This window comes from Hyperolius riggenbachi, chromosome 10, assembly GCF_040937935.1.
Source record: "Hyperolius riggenbachi isolate aHypRig1 chromosome 10, aHypRig1.pri, whole genome shotgun sequence".
NCBI classification, from domain to species: Eukaryota; Metazoa; Chordata; class Amphibia; order Anura; family Hyperoliidae; genus Hyperolius; species Hyperolius riggenbachi.
The window spans coordinates 267,675,424-267,692,218 of record NC_090655.1 but is presented as its reverse complement, the minus strand read 5'-3'; the positions used below and the strand labels follow the sequence as shown (position 1 = coordinate 267,692,218).

Below are 16,795 nucleotides of genomic sequence, written 5' to 3'. Positions count from 1 at the left end.
AAAAAAATTTTTTTTAAAGTGCTGCGCTGCCCCCTGGCGGATTTATTGTACCGCCAGGGAGGTTAAGGAATGTGTTTCTGCCCATGCAGCTAGGTTGGATCTTTCTGATCCAGTATGGGTCAGTCTATCAATGGTTGGGTTGGGAGCTACATTGAAGTCTCCAGCCCATAGGATTTTGGCCGGTGGTAATTGAGTTATTATGGTAATGAGGTAATTTAAAAGCTCAATGCTTCCAGTGGGTGGCAGGTATAAACCAATTATAATGAAGGGGGCCCCAAAAAGAATTGCTTGTATTAATACAGATCTGCCGGAGGTATCCAGCTTGACTAGCTGTATTGTCATGTGTAAGGATTTATGTAATAGGATACGAACCCCTCTAGAATGAGTAGAATATGTAGAGTGAAAGTAATGCCCACCCATGGTTTTTTTAAGGCCATTATAGTTCTACCGATTAAGTGAGTCTCCTGCAAAATGCAGATAGGAGGATGATATTTTTTTAAGAAATTAAAAACTAAAGCTCTCCTAAATTTGGAGTTGAGACCCGGAACATTCCATGAAACGCAGGTCAAGCTGGATGGTAGATCTACCTGTCGTGCAGTTGCCATGGCATCAGAAGTTGTAAAATATTTATACATGTAACAATTGGTAAGCAGTTGTGCCCAAGAGAGGGCAAAGGTAGAGAGAAAAGTTGGAAAGAAGAGCAAAATATTAGAAATAATCATTATTATCTTAAGCGGTTATGAACCGTGACCTACCGAACTCCCATATCCCTCAACTCCCACCCTTCTACGTCTAACGACTCGCAGAGTAGCTTATTCCCAAAACCCCGCCTACTCTTCACTATCTGCTAAGAGAAAGGCTACTAACTAACTTACTGATGTGTAATTATATACACGGACGAACAGCTGAGGTCCACTGCCCAGCAACACCCAGTCAGTACTGGGAGGAGGAAACTTATCTTAGGCAGTTAAACTAATTACTAACGTGTAACAGTAAAATATAACTTCAGAGCCCAGAAGGGGGAAGGGAAACCCAGAGGCATATAGTCTTCATGAAGAATAATGTTCTGGACTATAGACTCACACCATCACCCAGTGTTGAAGGGTGGGCACAACATTCTCTTATATTATATATAGTCATAGTGGCACTCATGACTTAAGCATTACATACAGTGGGATGTGAAAGTTTGGGCAACCTTGTTAATCGTCATGATTTTCCTGTATAAATCGTTGGTTGTTACGACAAAAAATGTCAGTTAAATATATCATATAGGAGACACACGCAGTGATATTTGAGACGTAAAATTAAGTGTGCAATAATTGTTTAAATAAAATTAGGCAAATGCATAAATGTGGGTACTGTTGTAATTGTATTGATTCCAAAACCTTTAGAACTAATTATTGGAACTCAAATTGGCTTGGTAAGCTCAGTGACCGCCGACCTACATACACAAGTGAATCCAGTTATGAGAAAGAGTATTTAAGGGGGTCAATTGTAAGTTTTTCTCCTCTTTTCATTTTCTCTGAAGAGTAGCAACATGGGGGTCTCAAAACAACTCTCAAATGAGCTGAAGACAAAGATTGTTCACTATCATGGTTTAGGGGAAGGATACAGAAAGTTGTCTCAGAGATTTCTTACATAACACCCCTCCCCCCCCCCCCAGCTTACACCCTTCTAGAGACTCCTTCAGGGAGCACACTTGTCATGATTTCTCTGCAGCACAAGTGGTTGTGCATCTTAAAAAACACCCTCCAGCTTACACCCTTCTAGAGACTCAGGCAGGGAGCGCACTTGTCATGATTTGTCTGCAGCACAAGTGGCCGTGCGTCTTAAAAAACACCCTCCAGCTTACACCCTTCTAGAGACTCAGGCAGGGAGCGCACTTGTCATGATTTGTCTGCAGCACAAGTGGCGGTGTGTCTTACAGAACACCCCCCAGCTTACACCCTTCTAGAGACTCAGGCAGGGAGCGCACTTGTCATGGTTTGTCTGCAGCACAAGTGGCCGTGTGTCTTACAGAACACCCCCCAGCTTACATCCTTCTAGAGACTCAGGCAGGGAGCACACTTGTCATGATTTGTCTGCAGCACAAGTGGCCGTGCATCTTACAGAACACCCCCCAGCTTACACCCTTCTAGAGACTCAGGCAGGGAGCACACTTGTCATGATTTGTCTGCAGCACAGGTGGCCGTGCGACTTACAGAACACCCCCCAGCTTACACCCTTCTAGAGACTCAAGCAGGGAGCACACTTGTCATGATTTGTCTGCAGCACAAGTGGCCGTGCATCTTACAGAACTCCCCCAGCTTACACCCTTCTAGAGACTCAGGCAGGGAGCACACTTGTCATGATTTGTCTGCAGCACAAGTGGCCGTGCATCTTACAGAACACCCCCAGCTTACACCCTTCTAGAGACTCATGCAGGAAGCACACTTGTCATGATTTGTCTGCAGCACAAGTGGCTGTGCATCTTACAGAACACCCCCAGCTTACACCCTTCTAGAGACTCAAGCAGGGAGCACACTTGTCATGATTTGTCTGCAGCACAAGTGGCCATGCATCTTACAGAACACCCCCCAGCTTACACCCTTCTAGAGACTCAGGCAGGGAGCACACTTGTCATGATTTGTCTGCAGCACAAGTGGCCGTGCGTCTTACAGAACTCCCCCCAGCTTACACCCTTCTAGAGACTCAGGCAGGGAGCACACTTGTCATGATTTGTCTGCAGCACAAGTGGCCGTGCATCTTACAGAACACCCCCCCCCCCCCCCAGCTTACACCCTTTCTAGAGACTCAGGCAGGGGGCACACTTGTCATGATTTGTCTGCAGCACAAGTGGCCGTGCATCTTACAGAACACCTCCAGCTTACACCCTTCTAGAGACTCAGGCAGGGAGCACACTTGTCATGATTTGTCTGCAGCACAAGTGGCCGTGCATCTTACAGAACTCCCCCCAGCTTACACCCTTCTAGAGACTCAGGCAGGGAGCACACTTGTCATGATTTGTCTGCAGCACAAGTGGCCGTGCATCTTACAGAACACCCCCCCCCCCCCCCCCCCCAGCTTACACCCTTTCTAGAGACTCAGGCAGGGGGCACACTTGTCATGATTTGTCTGCAGCACAAGTGGCCGTGCATCTTACAGAACACCCCCCAGCTTACACCCTTCTAGAGACTCAGGCAGGGAGCACACTTGTCATGATTTGTCTGCAGCACAAGTGGCCGTGCATCTTACAGAACACCCCCCAGCTTACACCCTTCTAGAGACTCAGGCAGGGGGCACACTTGTCATGATTTGTCTGCAGCACAAGTGGCCGTGCATCTTACAGAACACCCCCAGCTTACACCCTTCTAGAGGCTCAGGCAGGGGGCACACTTGTCATGATTTGTCTGCAGCACAAGTGGCCGTGCATCTTACAGAACACCCCCCAGCTTACACCCTTCTAGAGGCTCAGGCAGGGGGCACACTTGTCATGATTTGTCTGCAGCACAAGTGGCCGTGCATCTTACAGAACACCCCCAGCTTACATCCTTCTAGAGACTCAGGCAGGGAGCCCACTTGTCATGATCTGTCTGCAGCACAAGTGGCCGTGCATCTTACAGAACACCCCCAGCTTACACCCGTCTAGAGACTCAGGCAGGGAGCACACTTGTCATGATTTGTCTGCAGCACAAGTGGCCATGCATCTTACAGAACACCCCCCAGCTTACACCCTTCTAGAGACTCAGGCAGGGGGCACACTTGTCATGATTTGTCTGCAGCACAAGTGGCCATGCATCTTACAGAACACCCCCCCCCCCCCCCCCAGCTTACACCCATCTAGAGACTCAGGCAGGGAGCACACTTGTCATGATTTGTCTGCAGCACAAGTGGCCGTGCATCTTACAGAACACCCCCCCAGCTTACACCCTTCTAGAGACTCAGGCAGGGAGAACAGTTGTCATGATTTGTCTGCAGCACAAGCAGCCGTGCGTCTTACAGAACCCCCCCAGCCTACACCCTTCTAGAGACTCAGGCAGGGAGCACACTTGTTCTCATGATTTTGCGGGCTTTGTTGTGCACCGTCATCACGTTTTCTGTGTTCACCTGTAATTTTTGGATGCAGTGAAGAGTCAGAGGTGATGAGTTGAGCGGGGATATGGAGAGGGGGGGGGGGGACAGGAGTACATTATTTATTATTATAGGGGAAAAGAGGCCAGAGGACACCAAGAGCTGAGGGGGGGATGTGCAGAAAGGTGGCACGGGAGTGGGTTCTATATATATTTAGCTTAAGTATTTTGTATATCTAATGTTTATCACTCACCGACACGCATCCTTGTAATAACGTCTTCCTCCTTAGATGTCCTCATCATGTCTCCCTCCTCCATAGACTGATGATCACTCCTCACATATGTCTCTTCTTCTTCCTTCTTGATTGTCCCCATCATGTCACCCTTCTCTATAGACTGCTGATCACTCCTCACATACATCTCGTCTTCTTCCTTCTTAATTGTCCTCATCATGTCACCCTCCTCCATAGACTGCTGATCACTCCTCACATACATCTCCTCTTCTTCCTTCTTAATTGTCCCCATCATGTCACCCTTCTCTATAGACTGCTGATCACTCCTCACATACATCTCCTCTTCTTCCTTCTTAATTGTCCTCATCATGTCACCCTCCTCCATAGACTGCTGATCACTCCTCACATACATCTCCTCTTCTTCCTTCTTAATTGTCCTCATCATGTCACCCTCCTCCATAGACTGCTGATCACTCCTCACATACATCTCCTCTTTTTCCTTCTTAATTGTCCCCATCATGTCACCCTTCTCTATAGACTGCTGATCACTCCTCACATACATCTCCTCTTCTTCCTTCTTAATTGTCCCCATCATGTCACTCTCCTCCATAGACTGCTGGTCACTCCTCACATACGTCTCCTCTTCTTCCTTCTTAATTGTCCTCATCATGTCACCCTCCTCCATAGACTGCTGATCACTCCTCACATACGTCTCCTCTTCTTCCTTCTTAATTGTCCCCATCATGTCACTCTCCTCCATAGACTGCTGGTCACTCCTCACATATGTCTCTTCTTCCTTCTTAATTGTCCTCATCATGTCACCCTCCTCTATAGACTGCTGATCACTCCTCACATACGTCTCCTCTTCCTCTTTAATTGTCCTCATCATGTCACCCTCCTCCATAGGCTGCTGATCACACCTCTCCTGTTCTTTGAGCTCAGATATCAAAACTGAAAAGAAAAACAAATTTTATCTGTAAGATATTAGCAGTAAAAATCAGAGCATAGAAAAGAAGGGTTGATAATATCCCATAAGCTGTGGGCTCCTGCACATTCAGTACCACAGTCCTCTCCTCCAGTGTGCCTTGCTCATCATCTGGTGCTTCTCTCCTCCTCTCCATGCACACATTCCTGGGAGGTTACAGCAGTGCTGGCAGCGGTAGATGGATGAGGATGTGAGGAGAGAACAGCTGGAGACAGAGGAAGATAGGAGCAGAGGCCTGCAGCTAATTAGCTATAAACTATCATTACTTATGGCTCTGGCACCTGATGAACTAGGCAGATGGGACTGAACACTGACAATCCAGCGCAGTAGATTTGGTCGCAGCAGTGAGTAACTTCAGCGCCTTCAGAAGACGGAGCTGAACTTACTTATAAAACACTATAATTCCTCCTCCAGCAATTGCTGGAAGCCGAATTATTTCATTCCCCACTATCCATGTGGACCTAGAGAGGGAATAATATCTTACGTCGCCGGGACAGCAGGATACGCAATACCGGCTGTATCCTGAGCCCAAGTCTACGACGGCAAATCCTCTCGTACGCAGATGGGACTGCAGCTCCATATCCTGACCATACCTGAGCCCACCTGTCCATCACCTAATAACCCCAAACCCTCCAAGAGCCGTAGCAACAAACCTCCCAGCTGGGACAGTGCCAATACCAGGACCAAAGCAGCAGAGGCCACCCAACCCCTCTCCAGCTGCAGCCTCCATCTCCTCTGCCTGTCCTACCTGGCACACCCCTTGTTACATGGCTCCACCCCCTAGCTGTGACCCACCAGCCATCATCTTTGTGCAGACTCCAACCTTTCCCACTGCAGGACATAAAACTCCTGTGGCTGCAGTAATAACCACAGATGATAACAGGTGTATTTAGATGCATGATTTATAGCATAAGAAGTAATAGAAATCCAGATAAGGTAATACAGAGAGTGTGCATATGTGTGATGCACCAGGTGGAGGAGGTAGCTGCTCCACAAGGATCTTATGGGCTCAGTATTCCATGGCATACAGGATCGGCCAGTCACAGCTCCGCACTGACCTCCTCTGTAACAAAGTATGTCCACCCCAACCTCTGCTCTGCCCAATATATAACAAGTATGCCCACCCGACCTCTGCTCTGCCCAATACATAACAAGTATGTCCACCCCGACCTCTGCTCTGCTCAATATATAACAAGTATGTCCACCCCGACCTCTGCCCTGCCCAATATATAACAAGTATGTCCACCCGACCTCTGCTCAATATATAACAAGTATGTCCACCCCGACCTCTGCTCTGCCCAATATATAACAAGTATGTCCACCCCGACCTCTGCTCTGCCCAATATACAACAAGTATGTCCACCCCGACCTCTGCTCTGCCCGATATATAACAAGTATGTGCACCCAGACCTCTGCTTTGCCCAATATACAACAAGTATGTCCACCCCGACCTCTGCTCTGCCCAATATATAACAAGTATGTCCACCCCGACCTCTGCTCTGCCCGATATATAACAAGTATGTCCACCCCGACCTCTGCTCTGCCCAATATACAAGTATGTCCACCCCGACCTCTGCTCTGCCCGATATATAACAAGTATGTCCACCCCGACCTCTGCATTGCCCAATATATAACAAGTATGTCCACCCCGACCTCTGCCCAATATATAACAAGTATGTCCACTCCGACCACTGCTCTGCACAATATATAACAAGTATGCCCGCCCCGACCTCTGCTCTGCCCAATATATAACAAGTATGTCCACCCCGACCTCTGCTCTGCCCAATATATAACAAGTATGTCCACCCCGACCTCTGCTCTGCCCAATATATAACAAGTATGTCCACCCCGACCTCTACTCTGCCCAATATATAACAAGTATGTCCACCACTACCTCTGCTCTGCCCAATATATAACAAGTATGTCCACCCTGACTTCTGCTCTGCCCAATATATAACAAGTATGTCCACCCCGACCTCTGCTCTGCCCAATATATAACAAGTATGTCCACCCTGACCTCTGCTCTGCCCAATATATAACAAGTATGTCCACCCCGACCTCTGCTCTGCCCAATATATAACAAGTATGTCCACCCCGACCTCTGCTCTGCCCAATATATAACAAGTATGTCCACCCCGACCTCTGCTCTGCCCAATATATAACAAGTATGTCCACCCCGACCTCTGCTCTGCCCAATATATAACAAGTATGTCCACCCTGACTTCTGCTCTGCCCAATATATAACAAGTATGTCCACCCTGACTTCTGCTCTGCCCAATATATAACAAGTATGTCCACTCCGACCTCTGCACTGCCCAATATATACCAAGTATGTCCACCCTGACCTCTGCTTTGCATAATATATAACAACAATCACACAATTACCTCTTCCAGCTGCGTGTTTTCTCCATTTTCTACAACTTCTCTTCCTGCTGTGGTACATCACTTCCTGTGTGTACGATCGCCATCTAGTGTTGACTAAACTAACTGCAGTTTCTGTTTATTTATTTATTGCATTTATAAAGCGCCAAAATATTACACAGCACTGGACATTAGTTAAGGTTACAGACAATAATTAGGGTCGACATAAAGCAATAGGACAATACAGGAATACAAGCAAACCAGATCACGTAGCACAGTATGAGTGCAAGGTAATACTTAGGCTGTCATTCATAAAGCATTACTGCATGCAGTAATGCTGAAAATAGCAGACTTTCCCGAGCACTTAGCAAAATGTCTATTCATAAAAGCTGTTTCCGCATGAAAAGCTACAATTACCAAGCAGGGAGATGAATTACCGCCTTGTGAGGGGAACACCTCCAGCACATGTTGTAAAATGTAATTAAATGTCAATTCATAAAGATTAGAGCAGGCAGTATTGACATGGAGAATACCGCCTGCTGTGAGTAGGTGATAACACTGATAACAGTGTGATAAGAGAGGTGGACTGTGTAAAAAGCCTGAATACCCCATGCTGAGTTTTTAACCTCTTGGGTACCTGTTTCAGATGTAATTTCACATTAGAAAGCCTGCATGTGTAAAGTTGTTCTAAGCTGTAGTAATTAAATATATTGTTTAGAAAGACTAATAGACAGATACAAAGCAGATTCAGGGCAAGGAGAGGGAAAGGGAAATTGGGGATGCCCCTTTTATTGCTGTCTCTGCGGTGCAGGAATGTAACAAATCAGCCAGCCGCTTTAACTCTGACAGCTTACATTCCTCATACCGACAGCTCAGTTTGGGAAAATACCACATTTCTACCGCAGCTGTGAAAAGGTTTATGAATTAGCAAACACAAGTCTAAAATACCGAATGCGGAATTTTCCCTCCAAGATTTTTTTTATCGCACAACTTTAGAATGATAGCCACAGTCACTGGATGGGAGCATGGAGATTAAGCAAGTCCAGTTCACTTAAGAGTTCATTGAGATCCATAGGATGTGTGTACAGTAATGGAGGTGTGTGATCAGGTAGGAGACATAAGGAGGATGACTCTGCCCGTAGGCTTACAATCTAGAGGGAGAGGTAGGGACACGAAAGGTAGGGGACCAGAGTTCAGCTGCGGGGTTTAGAGCTCCAATGAGGGGGAAGGGGGAGTGAAAAGGTGAGTTTTGAGGGCCTTCTTGAATATGTTGCAAGAGGGTGAAACCCTATTGGTGGGAGGTATGGAGTTCCATAGTGTCGGGGCAGTTCTTGAGAATTCTTGCAGGCATGCATGGTATTGGGTGATGCATGGAGCAGTCAGGCGAAGTTCATTGGAGGAGCCAATAATTGTTGTTTTAACTATTATTATTATTCCCCAAACTGGAGACGGAGAGCTGCCATTTGGATGCCATACACACATACATATGCATACATACAAATGCGCACGTATATATCCCAGTCCCAGTAAATAGGTATGAAGAAGCAGAAGGAAAGTGAAGACGAGAGCTGCCATTAAAATGCTATAAACACATGCATACACAAGTATACATACACAAGCATACACACACAAGAATGCATACACATGCACACGTATATCCCAGTCATGCATCTGTAAATCAGTATGAACAAGCAGAAGGAAAGAGAAGACAAGAACAATGTTACATAAAGCTAAGAATATGATGCTGGAAATGTAAATTTGTCACCAGATCACATCAGAACCATCTTAGGCAATCTCTGCTTATCTGGGAAGGAAGCACTCAAAGCTGTATTCCTCATTAAGTCCCAATGGACTCCTACTTTGTACCCCATGGATCCCTTTCCCTTTAGCTTTTAGTAATTTGCTGGTAATGTCTCCTCCTCCAATATCCTGCCTGATGCGGTTAAAACCACCTTTCAAGGAACTCTTATGTGTACAAAAAAGGCATGTGCTGCTATTGTTGTGAATGTCTTTCCTTGTTCCTGCTAGCTTCACTGTTGATACATGTTTTTATAAGCAGGCCATTCACTGATTTCTCGTTTGCCCAACCTATTGTTTCCCACATTGGCATTGCAACATGAAAATTACAGATGTCTTACAATTGATCTAGTCTCTGATTTTGAATATTGATAGTTGTCAGGCTTGGTATCTTATCTGTCCACAGCTCAGCTCCTATACCCCAATCTAACTTCACCTTCTTCAAGCAGGGACGTGCCACATAGAGTGAACGGTAGGTGAGGAATAACATCTATACGACTTCGGTTACACCCAGGCCTTGTAGGTGCAAAGTATAAGAAATGAACATAGACAAATAACTCCCCAAAGCCAAACAGGAGATGGAAAGGAAGTCCAGTAACAGTCCAGGTCATACACAGGCAATCAGATTAAACGAGGCACGAGGGGTAAGGCACAGTCAGGTCACTAGGCAATCCAAAGGTCAATTCAGGTGGCAGACAAGGGAGGTCAAAAGCAAGCAGTGGTCAGTCCAGGCAGCAGGCAAGAATGGTCGATAACAGGCAGAGGTCAAATCCAGAGTATCAATGATAATAGCAGAGAGCACCCAGCAACTAGCCACAGCTAACACTATCACAGGCAATGACAGAGCGCACTCAGCAGGTTTAAATATACTAAGCATCCAATCAGTGGCCGGCCACATGCATTCAGAACCAATCACAGACCAGAAACATTCCTGTCTGTCAGCTGACAGGAGAGATCAGCTGACACACACATACAGTGCTGCAAGAGTGTCCGCTGACACAACACAACAAAGACACAGCCAGTTATGCAATCTCTGCTGCCATCTAAGGAGGTAATGCAGGCAAGAGGAGCACAACAGCCATCCAGCAATATGCGCGTGTCGATTCACAGCAGGCGCATCAACAACAGGGAATGACTGGTGAGACCCGGAAGTAGAGGCCTCGGCTTGATCTCCAAGCAGAACAGTGCGCAACAGGGAGGTTCCTAACAACAGTACTCCTGACCTCACTGGTAGGTTGCATATATGTACATATGTATAAGATGAACAAGTCCTCGATGAACCGGTACCACCCCAAAATGTGGTGGTCTCTGGGCACCAAACATCATCATGCTCCCACCACCCAAGGTACAGATTTGCCACTGAGGGGGCACAACGTCAATGGTGAATCTGTCCCTTGGGTGGTGGGAGCGCGAGGTTGTTTAATGCTAGTTGATGGACTGGAAAAGAAGTGATTTTAAAGTTTTAATTGATTCTATGTTTTGGAATATGTTCCCTCAATACATATAATAGGTGACCTATGAGGTGTTATTAGTATTCTGTGAGCTGTACATGGAAGCTTTGTTTTCTTCTTTTTGTTACTATTCATGTTTCTCCATGGAAGCCATTATTGTGTTGGTTTCTTTGCTGTGATCTTTTGTATTATTGTGGTGGCAGCCAGTGTCTGGGGTAGCAGAAGCAGCATGAATTGGCATATTTCTGGCATCAGTCTGTGACATCACTAGTGGCAGGCTGGTAGTTACTAACCCACCTCTCATTCAGTTTTGAAAACAAAGTGAGGTAATGGCCATTATCTGGTGACAGACATGGTGGATTGCCTGTGACCACACCAGCAGCAGCACTGAAGGGTCTGCAGACAGATCACTGGATGCCGAGCAAGAAAAAACTTGAATGGCATTCTGGGCCAATTGTGGGCAGATGCCAAGCCCATTCCCCCAAAACTGTATGGGGTCACCACTGCCCAGACATGCCTCACCATCACCACCGGCCACAACAAAGGAACCCAGATAATCATGTGCCATTCATTTAAGCCATTGTCAGTTGATATGGCCCAGTGATTCAGGTGTCTCAGATGGTCACAGTAGATTTATCCAGGCATCCATAAGATCCCTGTCTGGGGCAATAGCAGATGTATGGCCTGTTGCTAGTAGAGCTGGTAGTAGAGGAGGAGGTGGTGGGTGTGGCCTTGTGCTGGTAGTAGAGGAGGAGGTGGTGGGTGTGTCCTGGTGCTGGTAGTAGAGGAGGAGGTGGTGGGTGTGGCCTTGTGCTGGTAGTAGAGGAGGAGGTGGTAGGTGTGGCCTTGTACTGGTAGTAGAGGAGGAGGTGGTGGGTGTGTCCTGGTGCTGGTAGTAGAGGAGGAGGAGGTGGGTGTGGCCTGGTGCTGGTAAAACTGGTGGTACAGGGTGTGGCCTGGTATTAGTAGAGCTGGTTGTAGAGGAGGAGGTGGTGGGTATTGCCTGGTGCTGGTAGTAGAGAAGGGGTTGGTGGGTGTGAGCTGGTGCTGGTAGAGCTGGTAGTAGAGGAGGAGGTGGTGGGTTTGGCCTGGTGCTGGTAGAAAAGGAGGGGTTGGTGGGTATGCTCTGGTACTAGTAGTAGAGGGGGTGGTAGGTGTGGCCTGGTGGTGGTAGAGCTGGTAGTAGAGGAAGAGGTGGTGGGTGTGGCCTGGTGCTGGAGGTAGAAGGTTGGTGGGTGTGATCTAGTGCTGGTACAGCTGGTAGAAGAGAAGGAGATGGTGGGTGTGGCCTGGTGCTGGTAGAAGAGGAGGAGGTGGTGGGTGTGGCCTGGTGTTGGTAGAGCTGGAAGTAGAGGAGGGGGTGGTGGGTGTGGCCTGGTGCTGGTAGAGCTGGTAGTAGAGGAGGGGGTGTTAGGTGTGGCCTGATACTAGTAGTAGAGGAGGAGGTGGTGGGTGTGGCTTGGTGCTGGTAGAAGAGGAGGAGGTGTTGGGTGTGGCGTGCTGCTGGAAGAGCTAGTAGTAGAGGAGGTAATGGGTGTGGCCTGGTGCTGGTAGTACAGGTGGTGGGTGTGGCCTGGTGCTGGTAGTAAAGGAGAAGGTGGTGGGTGTGGCCTTGTGTTGGTAGTAGAGGAGGAGGTGGTGGGTGTGGTCTTGTGCTGGTAGAGCTAGTAATAGTGGAGGAGGTGGTGGGTGTGGCCTGGTGCTGGTAGAGCTGGTATTAGAGGAGGTGTGTGGCCTGCTGCTGGTAGTAGAGGAGGGGGTGGTTGTGGCCTGGTGCTGGTAGTAAAGGATAAGGTGGTGGGTGTGGTCTGGTGCTGGTAGAGTTGGTAGTAGAGTAGGAGATGGTGGTTGTGGCCTGGTGCTGGTAGTAGAGGAGAAGGTTGTAGTGGGTGTGGCCTAGTGCAAGTAGTAGAGGAGGAGGTGGTGGGTGTGGCCTGTTGGTAGTAGAGCTGGTAGTAGCTGAGGGGTTGGTGGTTGTGATCTGGTGCTGGTAGAGCTGGTAGTAGAGGAGGAGTTTGTGGGTGTGGCCTGGTGCTGGCAAAGCTGGTAGTAGAGGAAGGGTTGGTGGGTGTGATGTGGTGTTGATAGAGCTGATAGTAGAGGAGGAGGTAGAGGGTGTGGCCTGGTGCTGCTAGCGATGGTAGTACAGGAGGTGTTGGGTGTGGCCTGGTGCTGGTGGAGCGGGTAGTAGAGGAGAATGTGATGGGTGTGGCCTGTTGCTGGTAGAGCTGGTAGTAGAGGATGGGGTGGTTGTGCTCTGGTGCTGGTAGAGCTGGTAGTAGAGAAGGAGATGGTGGGTGTTGCCTGGTGCTGATAGAGCTAGTAGTAGAGGAGAAGATGGTGGGTGCGGTCTTGTGCTGGTAGGTGGAGGTGGTGGTGTGGCCTGGTGCTGATAGAGCTGGTAGTAGAGCAGGAGGTAATGGGTGTGGCCTGGTGCTGGTAAAGTGGTAGTAGAGGAGGAGGTGGTGGGTGTGGCCTGGTGCTGGTTAAGATAGTAGTAGTGGAGGAGGTGGTGGGTGTGGCATGGTGTTGGTACTAAAAAAAGAAGGTGGCAGATGTGGCCTAGTGCTGGTAGAGCAGAAAGCAGAAGAGGAGGAGGTTGGTGTGGCCTGGTGCTGGTAGTAGCGGAGGAGAAGGTTGCTGTGGCCTGGTGCTGGTAGAGCTGGTATTAGAGGAGGAAGTAATGGGTTTGGCCTGGTGCTGGTAGTGGTAGTAGAGGAGGAGGTGGTGGGTGTAGCCTGGTGCTGGTAGAGCTGGTAGTAGATGAGGAGGTGGTGGGTGTGGCCTGGTGCTGGTAGTGGTAGTAGAGGAGGTGGTGGGTGTGGCCTGGTGCTGGTAGAGCTGGTAGTAGAGGAGAATGTGATGGGTGTGGCCTGTTGCTGGTAGAGCTGGTAGTAGAGGACGGGTTGGTTTTGCTCTGGTGCTGGTAGAGCTGGTAGTAGAGAAGGAGGTGGTGGGTGTGGCCTGGTGCTGGTAGAGCTTGTAGTAGAGGAGGTGGTGGTGGTGGGTGTGGCCTGGGGCTGGTAGCAGAGGAGGGGTTGGTGGGTGTGGTTTGGTGCTGGTAGAGCTGGTTGTAGAGGAGGAGGTGGTGGCTGTGGCCTAGTGCTGGTAAAACTGGTAGTACAGGAGGTGTTGGGTGTGGCCTGGTGCTAGTAGAGCTGGGTTTGGTAGGTGTGATCTGGTGCTGATAGAGCTGGTAGTAGAGAAGGAGGTGGTGGGTGTGGCTTGGTGCTGGTAGAAGAGGAGGAGGTGGTGGGTGTAGCGTGCTGCTGGAAGAGCTAGTAGTAGAGGAGGTAATGGGTGTGGCCTGGTGCTGGTAGTACAGGAGGTGGTGGGTGTGGCCTGGTGGTGGTAGTAAAGGAGGTGGTGGGTGTGGCCTTGTGCTGGCAGTAGTGGAGGAGGTGGTGGGTGTGGCCTGGTGCTGGTAGAGATGGTATTAGAGGAGGAGGAGGTGTGTGGCCTGGTGCTGGTAGTAGAGGAGGAGGTGGTGGGTGTGGCCTGGTGCTTGTAGAGCTGGTAGTACAGGAGGTGGTGGGTGTGGCCTGTGCTGGTAGTAAAGGAGAACTGACAGCACTACATGCTGTCAGCTGACACTCCTATTGGTTGTTCTGAGTTGGGCTGGTCCTGGGCGGGGTTTGCAGGAAATAAACTGTCTCACTTTCACTCACTGCCCGTGATAGCAATCAGTACACTGGTGCTGGGCATTCTGACACTCTAATTAATTTGCATGTTTATTGGTCTAGTTGCTCTGATATATATGCAGTGTTTGCGATATATATCTATCCTTTAGACAAGTGTTTGTTATTTTCCTGATATATTGTGTATGACTTTTGCTACTCCTTGACCTCGATTCTGTCTCAACCCATTGTGCCTCAATTATCTGACCAATTGTGTATGACCCCAGCCGATTAACGACCTAGCCTTTGTCTCAGCCTATTGTACGGCAGCCATCTGATCTCACGTGTATGACCCTAGCTTACGTTTTTGACTACGAGTTATCTGAGCCTCAGTATATATGTCTCATACCTAGCATGATAATAACATATTTAAAAAATACAGGTATACAATAAATGATCGGTAGGAGGTAGAGCCGCTGCAACCACCACTGCAAATCCAGCTGAGAGCCAGGGATCCAAAACATCTCAAAGCCAGATTTCCAAAAAGGATGTCCCGCTACACCAGTTGGAAGGGTAAAAAACTCCAAGTCTTTATTTAGAACACCAATTAACTCACAGGAAACAGCTCACACGTGTCAGAGCTCTGCTTGGCTCCTTAATATACATAGCTTGATTAATCATAGCTAAGGTTAAGGAGCCAAGCAGAGCTCCGACACGTGTGAGCTTTTTCCTGTGTGCCAATTGATGTTCTAAATGAAGACTTGGAGTTTTTTACCCTTCCAACTGGTGTAGCGGGACTTCCTTTTTGGAAATCATACATTAAATCATACTGATCTGAGGGCAAATAAATGATATGAATACCATCAAGATGACTGTATTAAAGAGAGTCTGAAGCGAGAATAAATCTCGCTTCAGACCTCAGATAGCAGGGGCATGTTTGCCCCTGCTAAAACGCCGCTATCCCGCGGCTTAACGGGGGTCCCTTCACCCCCAAATCCCCTCCGTGCAGCGGGGGAGCGCTTCCGCATTGAGGCAGGGCTAACCACCGCAGCCCTGCCCCACGCGTATCTATCAGACGCGTATCTCTGCCTCTCCCCCGCCCCTCTCAGTCTTCCTTCACTGAGAGGGGCGGGGGAGAGGCGGCGATGGAGGCAGGGCTGCGGCCGTTAGCTCTGCCTCCAGGAGGAGCAAAATCCACGACCAAGTTGGTCGTGGATTTTGCTAGGGGGGATTTGGGGGTGAACGGACCCCCGCTTAGCCGTGGGATAGCGGCGTTTTAGCAGGGGCACACATGCCCCTGCTGAATATGAGCTCTGAAGCGAGATTTATTCTCGCTTCAGAGTCTCTTTAACACCACAATTATAGCAATAGCTGGAAGGGAGCACATTTCAATACCTGTAACAATGTCAGGAATTCCAATTAGTGATGTGCATTGTTATTATTTCAGCTAATATTTATAATAATTTTACTATGGATGAATAAGTAATGACATCGAAAGGTCAGATTTATCATCAGGTTTACATTTTCAGCCCAAGGCTATTGGTTTGCTTATTTAAGAAGAGACTGTCAGTTTTGTCATCATATTTAAAGGTTTGTTTATTGTAAGAAATGAAAGAGTTAACTTACACAGTGATATAATTACACATAAGGAACAAAGAAGGTTTGCTGGTAAAGCGGACCTAAAAACTCAGAACTTCCTCTCTGCTCTAAAATACATGCAACAGCATAATAACCTTGAAAGGAAAACATTTCTTTGTTACAGCTGTTACAAATCCGAAAATAAATCTGCACTGTTTCTCCTTCTTGCTTTCATGGAAGCAGACATATTAACATCCTGTGCTTTCAAATGAGCTCAACTGCCTTACCTGAAAATGGAAGTCAGGTGACACGGGGAGAGATCAAATTACAACTTGTGATTAGACACAAATCAGGTGGAATTAGACAGGCTAAACTCTCTAAATACATACAGGGTGCATTTTTCTATGTTTTCTTTAAGTCTTGTGCAAGAGTTCAGATTCATCGTAAATAAGGTCCAGTTAGGAAGTGATTCAAAGTTTTTTTTTTCCCTGGAGTTCATTCATGAAGGTTGTATGGAGGAGTTATATTACATAGACAAGTACATAAATGCAATAAGTTCAAACAAAGTTAACAGTTTCTCTTTACAATATGTATGATACAAATTAATACATTTTCATAAAATGGGTAAAAACCGGAAATATTTAGCAACTAAGGTCTATTGTTAAGTCTATCTTAAAAGAGAACCCGAGGTGGGGCTCGGACAACTAAATCCGCATACAGAGGC

At 47.7% G+C, this 16,795-nt stretch overlaps 1 pseudogene; it reads right to left on the bottom strand.

Moving 5' to 3' along the window:
- The window catches only part of LOC137535433 (zinc finger protein 850-like), a 54,859-nt pseudogene extending 47,164 nt beyond the window's left edge, over nucleotides 1-7,695 (bottom strand).
- Nucleotides 7,696-16,795: the final 9,100 nt, after the last annotated feature.